An 8,415-nucleotide genomic window follows, 5' to 3' on the forward strand; every position below is an offset into this window, starting at 1 on the left:
CGAGGCTAAACAAAAACGTAACGTGCGCAAGTCCAGACCTGCCTCCACCACAAGTCCAACAGCAGACTACCCGTGCCCACAATGTGGGCGAACCTTTCGAGCCCGGTTAGGACTAATCAGCCATCTCCGGACTCACAGTAACCGTCAACAGACCAATTTGTGAAGTCATGGTCATCTTCAAATGCGAAGGACGAACAACATAACAATAGGTGACTAAAGGTACATAGGTTCTGGTCTCCAGAAAAGTGCTTAGTTTGTGGAGGGCCATTTAACTGCCCGACCCTGTAAAAAATGAAAAGTTACAGAAACATGAACAGACATGTCTTATTGCCTATTTATGTTTCGATGTTAGGAGACAAAGGAGCTTCTGCAACCGAAGGACAGAAAAGTGCGAAGACATGGAATAACATCAAGAGCTGCTAGTCGATAGGGAAAGATGGAAAATGTTTTGTCCGTTACCTATACCCTGACCCAGGGTGAGAAAGGCAATGATGATGACCCTAAAATTCCATTGCTAAAAAATGAGCACAGATTGCTGGTCCGGCTCAATAGCCACATCAAATTGATTTTAAAAAAAATATATTCTAGTTTTGTTCTTTTTGAGGGCGGGAGGTAAATTTATTTTAAAATGTAGGCATTTTACGCCGCCATTGACACAACTTAGATCTCTTAGGAGGTGTGCTTTCGACCCTGCCTCTCAGGACTCACCGGGGCTGAAAAGAATACAACGTTCGAGCAGAAAGACTGCGAGGTGCTTGATAAAAATTCTCCCCAGCATCTAAATCTCACTCGAGTCTTCGGCATGTGACGCCGAATTGCACCTAACCGCTATAAGCCAAAGATGTGAATACAGAAAATTCACAGGTCATAATGAAAATACTGTAGAAACAAACCAAAACGACAATGTGGCTGATCTTTCGTTTATTTTCATAACACATACGTGCAAATGTATTTTCCGCTTCTAAAGCAATCCACAACAATGCAAGTTTTACAAGCAAGACCAGAGAATGATAGTGTTGTTATAAAAAATTGAAGCATACTAAATAACTAATTCTCCCTCCATAACTACCTACAGTAGTATAAATTCACTTTTCCTTCACACTAGAGCCGTGCTTTTTGTGTTAATTTTGACCAAGTGCTGAGGACTCGATAATATCAAGTCACTAAAAACTCAGCCCTGGGTCACATTTCCCAACCACTAGACCACTAGAGTATAAAGGGCGCTTACTAACATATACATGTAGTAATGCAGTTATATATATGTGTTATATTTATATATTTTTATATATATATATATAATATATAATTTAAAAATTTTATATATATATATATATATATATATATATATATATATATATATATATATATATATATATATATCTATATATTATATATATATATATATATATATATATATATATATCTATATATATATATATCTATATATATATATATCTATATCTATATCTATTTTAAATATAAAAGAAGAGATTATAAGAGCTCAATATAAATATAACTGCATAATTACATTTGTTGTCATTTTACAGTTATTAGCACCTTGTATATTGTTGTCTTATGATACAACTGCTATGTATCAACAACTTCAAGAGAAATCTGCATCACTAATAAACTCTCAGCATAGTTAATTTGTGTAAAAATCTAAATAAAGATTGAATAAAAATATTCTATGTTTGGGAGGCTATGAATCTTATATTTCTCTCTATCAGATTTATAATTTATATCCACTTTGACACTCAGATCGCTGCACAAAATTTCAACTCGATTCTGGGGAATTGGTGCAAAAAACTGGTCTACACCCATTAACTGTTGAAAATTAATTAGATCTAGATCTAGATCTAAAAAAGAAAGAAACACACTTTAAAGTGGCTCATACAAAAGTTCGGACTGTAACCTGGAAAATCGTCCGAAAAGACCAGGGAAATGTTCCAATAATTCATTTTTTAAAATATAAGACTTTGTTGAGTTAAAAATATGATCTTTGCTTTTTTTTTACTCTCAACCCTGAAAGTGACAGTTCGCACAAGACAAAAATACCGAAAATAAGAATTTGTTGAGTGAAAAGTATGATCTTTGCTTTTTACTCTCAACCCTGAAAGTGACGGTTAGCACAAGACAAAAATATCGATCACTTACAGTGCATGTACAATTTTGAAGGATTTAAATGCAAAAGCTGATTATTTCATTTTCTATTTGTAGCCCATAGGCCTAGGGTACTGTTAAAGAAATAAAACAAAGCTGGACTACAAAGTTATAGGTAAAAATGTTCTGCCATCAAATATTTTGAATGTAGTTCAGTAAGGATTGAACTACATTAAACTTATGATGTAAGATAAAAAGGAAAAGATTTTTGAATACTGGAAATGGCCTGATTTGCCACAAAGCCCTTTAGACAGTATCCTCACTGTATTATTGCAGTGCTGTTCATGGCATGCTCAACTTATGACACTGACAATTATCCGTAAGGAAGCAGTCAGGTACATTCAACCATACTTTAGTCGCATTTGCTTAAGGAATACTTACTCTAAGGTATCGAATAAACGGGGGTGGCGGCACATTCAACCTTCAACCTCATACCCCTGTACTTGTAGGAACAAATCTGTAATATTTCTCCTTCAGTGAATAAAAGAATAAGAGATTGAAATTTTTAGTGATTATAGTAAGTAACTGTGACAACTTTCATTAAAAAATAAAGATATAATGTTTCACATGACCATCAGTCGTGGCAAGCTGGAAAATAATAAACAGGGAGTACGGAATAGGCTATGGAGTGGAGCGGGGGTGCGCAAAAAAACCCTGAAAAATCAATAAGCGGTGGGGGGGGGGGGGGGGAGAAGGAGAAAGACGTTTATTCGATACCTTAGAGTACAAAGTCATTCCTTGAAAGTTGACCATCGACAGTCATGTGATAACTCTTATGGTAAAAGTTTGGAGAAACAAGTGAGATTGTCTCGGTGAATAATGTTGTAGAGTGTAAATCGAATGGTTCGATAGTTACAAAATTTTCATTGTGAGCCCACACTACTAGTATACTTTTATAATTATGTCTCATTCATAAAACAATCCTATGACTATACATTAGTGCACAACAATCAAACCCAAAAACTGCTGTATTAAAAAGTTAGTATATTATACATATATATATCTGTGTTGCTACAAACAGAATCAGCATACATACAGAGTAAATATAGGGAAGTCAAGGAAAGCTGAAGTGTGACAGACAAAAAAACAAAAGCTCCATCAAATGTCCTGAATGTGTTTCTACTAAAGTGTGAATGTTAGGACAGACTATTTCATATCTTCTGATTCCGTATACAGAGAGTACGTAGACAAAGGAAATATGAATGAGCATCACTGCTTGCTTTAATAATCCTTCAACCTCTCTACATCTCAGACTATCTCAGGCCAGACGTAATAAACTATTGCCATACATACAAGACAGAATTGGGTTTTAGTAGGCAGTTTGGCACAGAGAAATGGGAAAGTAGAAAAATATTATCAAAGCAATCAATTTGACAACGTAATGGTAACATCATTTTTGTATAATGTTGGGAAGTTTCAAGGAAACACCATAACTAGTTAATGAGAAATTAACATAATAGAGGCAACTGTACAAACTGACATATTTTTGCAGCCATCATTAGCTTTTTGCACCACAATTTATCAGAACATGGACATATTGTGTAAAGAAAGGCTGCGGTATATTGGCACATGGCACAGAAGGAGGTAAAGTACAGGCTGTGAAATGGTCAAGTATATATGTTAAAAATATATTCAAATTAGTGAGAAAAAAATCTGGGTAGGTTTGTCCATTTCGGCTTAATCAAAAGACTTTGGCAACAGAGAAGAAAATAAAAAATATGAAAAAAATACCCCAAATCAGAATACTTATATTAAATTTGTTCTGCAAAATGTGGAATTAGAAAACCAATGGCTCAATTCTGCAGTGTTTTATAATGATTCATTGTATCAGCAATATGTCAGGTACACCTTGAGGATTCTCAGGACTTTTATTTTGCAACTTTGAACCAAAACGGAACGGCCGATGCTCATATTTTTAAAAGGTGGAATAGAAAACCAATGGCTCAGTTCTTGAATATTTCATAATAATAAAAGTTAATAAGATAACATTTTATAAAGTCTCTTTCATTAATGATACCATTCAATAAATTCTGAAATCTTTTAGATTTTTATAAGACTCTGTCATGTTCTCAGAAATAATTTAATTGAATCCTGCCTTTGTTTGAATTCTGAGGTCTGAAGAGTGCAGTTTCTTTTAAAAAGTGATGCAAAATTCAAAGCCACTCTATATCTATCTTTATATATAAGAGATATAAGAATATAAGGTGATAATGGATACATGGGTTACAGTAAGTTGTGAGTAGAAATACATTTGTTTAGATACATATACAATATATTTTTATGAATACTAGTACACGTTTGTCCAAGACCTTCCCCTCAATTCTACTACACACAACAAACAGCAAAGGTGACATAATCCTTACAATAACTTGACATTGATCGTAAATATCTTCAAACCCTATTGACAAAATGAAGATCATCTCTGAGGCCGGGCTTCTTTGACCTAGTCCACAAGGGGCAACATGGACTGGGTGGAACACAGACAGATGGAGACACTCAATAAAATAACTTCCCACAACGAGATTTAAACTCAAATCTTCTGTGAACAACGATGAAAAGTCCAACCATTACTCCACAGACTGTGGTCAACATGGCATTAGAGTAATTAGAACAGCGATAGACATCAATTTCCAAGAAGAAACAACTTACAATAACTTTTTCCTTTTAGTAAAACAAAATGAAAACTTCAGTGACAATGTACGACAAAACATCATAATTAAGACAGCGAAAAAAAATAAAAAATTAGGTCCTTATACAGGTATCACATTATTTTCAGAGTGGGATTTTATTTCTGTTGTTTTTCTCCATTAGATAAATACTAATTGGGACTTAGGACTTTATCTCTGAATGTTGTCCACTAGATAAATACTAGGGACTTATTTCCTCATGTAATTCTCGACTAGACAGATACTGGACTTCATTTCAGCTGTGTCTCTCCATTAGACAAACACTTGCAATTAAGTTTCTGTTGAAATTCTTGACAAGACACATTCTTGTGACAATATTTCATCTGTAATTATCCACTAGATAAATTAATCCTTGGTAATTTCAATGGGCAAAGGTCCAGGTTTTCATACTAGACACCGAACATACAAGAAATTTTAAAAAAGAAAACAAAGAAAATTCAGACACGGTTGGTTTGGATTTGAACTTCAAACTTTCACGAGTTTGGAAAGAAGGAACCAATAAGCTTTAAATGACCAAAGTAAGAAGCCAAGGGGCATATAAAAAGACGAGCAAATCCTATAAAATTCATAATTTTGATAAAAGTTTTTGACTAGGATTGTTATTCAAATATTTGAAGACAAAACAATTCTCTAACCGCAATAAAATCTGGCTTGAAGCTAAAAAGTAAAACAGTAGTAAGAGTGTTTACGTGAATTGATGTCAGGAATAAATGGGCCAACTCCAAAATAAAAAAAATCCCTGATTTTTTACAATGTTGTAAAGTAGGGTCAAATACGTCATCTCTACCACGTTGCACATCAAATTTTTATAACACGACTTTCGATTCATTAATGCCAAAATTGAGTTGACATGTTCTTAGATTTAGATAGTCAAATCAAACATTTTCTAACCTATCCAAGTATTAACATGTATTTTCTGACAAAATCTGCAAAATGACTAGGCGGTACAGACATTAAAAAACAACAACCCAAAAGCCTACATACAAAGTAGATATATCTACATTTTTCACTCACAACTTTCATCTGACATAGCAGCTTATGTACCATTTTCTCAAGCACAAAAACATTATCATACACAGGTAAGAGAGGTCATTTCACAAAAGCTGTCTCGCCACCAAACTCTTTATGGCACGAATGCGAATGAAAGAACTCAACTAAACAAGTAGAAGAGAAAAGAATAAATCAAAATGTTGATAAAACTTTGCTAAAAATGTGCACATCAAAATTCACAGTTATTTATATTTCTCTTCAAATCCAAAGTGAATAGCTGCGGCTAACAGAAAGAAAAATATTTTTACCGAATACACACATAGGAAGGAATGAAAAAAAAAGGTGACTTATTTGAGGGAGCAGGAACAAAAAGAAAGGAGCACGGAAGAAACATTATGATCTTTATTTCATCGTTTATGAGGGGGGGGGGGGGGGGGGAGGGAGGAAATGGGGGAGTGAACATTTGTGAAATAGTAAGGAAAAGCTACAAGCTGTCTCAAAGCTTCCATAGCGCAGGGGATCAGACAGAGTAAAAAGAAAGTATTTCTGATCATCATGAAAAACAGTTGAGAGACAAGTGAGACAAAGTGGCAGAAAAACAGAATACCAACAAGTACATACCTACTCAATATGAAGACAACTGAGGGTAACTCCTCTTTTTTCTAATCAACTAAAACACAAACATTTTGTGTAAACAAATTATGATCATGTCAAATAGTAATCCAGAAAGTGTATGAGGACAATATGTAGAGTATGAAAAATGGAAAAAGTTTGGCAGTGATGTGATCCGTAATTTTGACTGGAGAAAGCATACTGAAAAAATAGAAGTAACAATCAAGGCAAGAATGGTCCATGAAGACATCGAGCAAAAAGCAACATAAAGTACTTAGACTTAAAGGGTGGGGAAGTCCAACAGCAAAATTTTCAAAAAACTGATTAATCTACTTCAAAATGCTGTAAACACCAACTTCTGATACCTCACTTCACTTCAGTCCCCTCACGGGTGTTCAAGATTTGTGTTTGAAGAGTTTTACACTCCCACCAACACAATTTATAATATTTGGGAGGCAGGCTGCTTCTATCTTGCATGTCAGGGCCTGCTGTGGCTGAGTGGGACACCCCAGCAGACAGACAGAGACACTTAATAAAAAAATAAAAATTTCTCCACTCAGGAATAAAACTCACATCTTCTGCAAGAAACGGTGAAGAACCAAACCATTGCACCACAAGCAGCGGAGCTTATTTCTGAGTAGAGATATGCATGTACTTTAAAAATATATTCTCTGATTATACATGAAACTAAATTTTTACTAGGTATTTAGTTGGATAAATGTGAACAGAACTTAAATGTTCTAAACAAAAAAGCCGGGAGCTTGACTGTTACACAACATGCGTGTGAATAATTTTGTTATAGATCTTTAAACTATAGAGCCATTCTTATTACATAGCATAAGAATGTGTACTTCTGGGATAATGATAATAACAATAATATACGGCAATGAAAAGCGCTGCGACAATTATTTAGCGCTAAACCCCAATTAAAGTACTCAGACTCTAAGTGCTTTATAATACAACAGTAACATATATGAACTGTATATTGTGTTCTGACCAAAATATTATAATATATCTCATTAATTTAATTAAAAACTGACATCTGAATGAATAAAAAGATTTGATCTTTCTTAAAGTACTGGAGATGGAAGGGGAAAAAAATTAGTCTACAATTCAATTCCAAAACCTGTACTTCAGAGTCTTTTTTAGTTTAGTAAGCATTTTATGGCAATTACAACACAATTAGGTCCAATAAGTGTCGAAGAATAGAGGTGTTACAAGCACAAAAAGAAGGAGAGATAAGGACGAAAGATGTTTCATTATTATAGTAAAGAAGGAGCAAAGTACATCAGAACACCCGAAAACCACCCACTGTTCTGAGTCGCTACTGGGATTGTACCCCCCCCCCCAACCAAAATAAAAAATTGAAATCCGGTTAACACATCACAGACAAAAGTAGGCCTATATCATAGCACCTGGTAAAATAAATGAATGTGACGACGGTCATATTACACAACTGCCCAAGTCATTCTTTGTTGCTACGACAAAAAACTAAAGAAAAACCGCAAGGCTTTCCTGATTCCTGATGAATACACAGCAATGAATGTAAAAATAAATTGGATTTGTAGTACATGAAATAAAACTCTGCTGTAATGAGGATACGAAACAAGTAACAACAGGTATTTTGACAGAACATAATATGTCTAAAAGCTTGGAAAATGGCATAGGAAACTGAGTTGTAATCTTGACATTGTGTTTGTACATGATGTATAAAAATTGATTATGCAATAACCCTAGCATACATCTCATAAACAGACATAACTAGGCACAATTTTTTTGTACGACATAATGAAAAGAATCAAAAGTAAAGACAAATTCTTGAAAATGTTTGTTCCCATCACGAAAAAGAATGTGCTTTTCTTTTTTGACCCAAAATAAAAAAAAGAGAATATTTTGCAAATACCACAAAAAAGCATTTCATAAATAAAAGGTCTTCCCCTGAGCAAAATAGACTTTCTACAAAAAA

This window comes from Aplysia californica, unplaced genomic scaffold, assembly GCF_000002075.1.
Source record: "Aplysia californica isolate F4 #8 unplaced genomic scaffold, AplCal3.0 scaffold00051, whole genome shotgun sequence".
NCBI classification, from domain to species: domain Eukaryota; kingdom Metazoa; phylum Mollusca; class Gastropoda; order Aplysiida; family Aplysiidae; genus Aplysia; species Aplysia californica.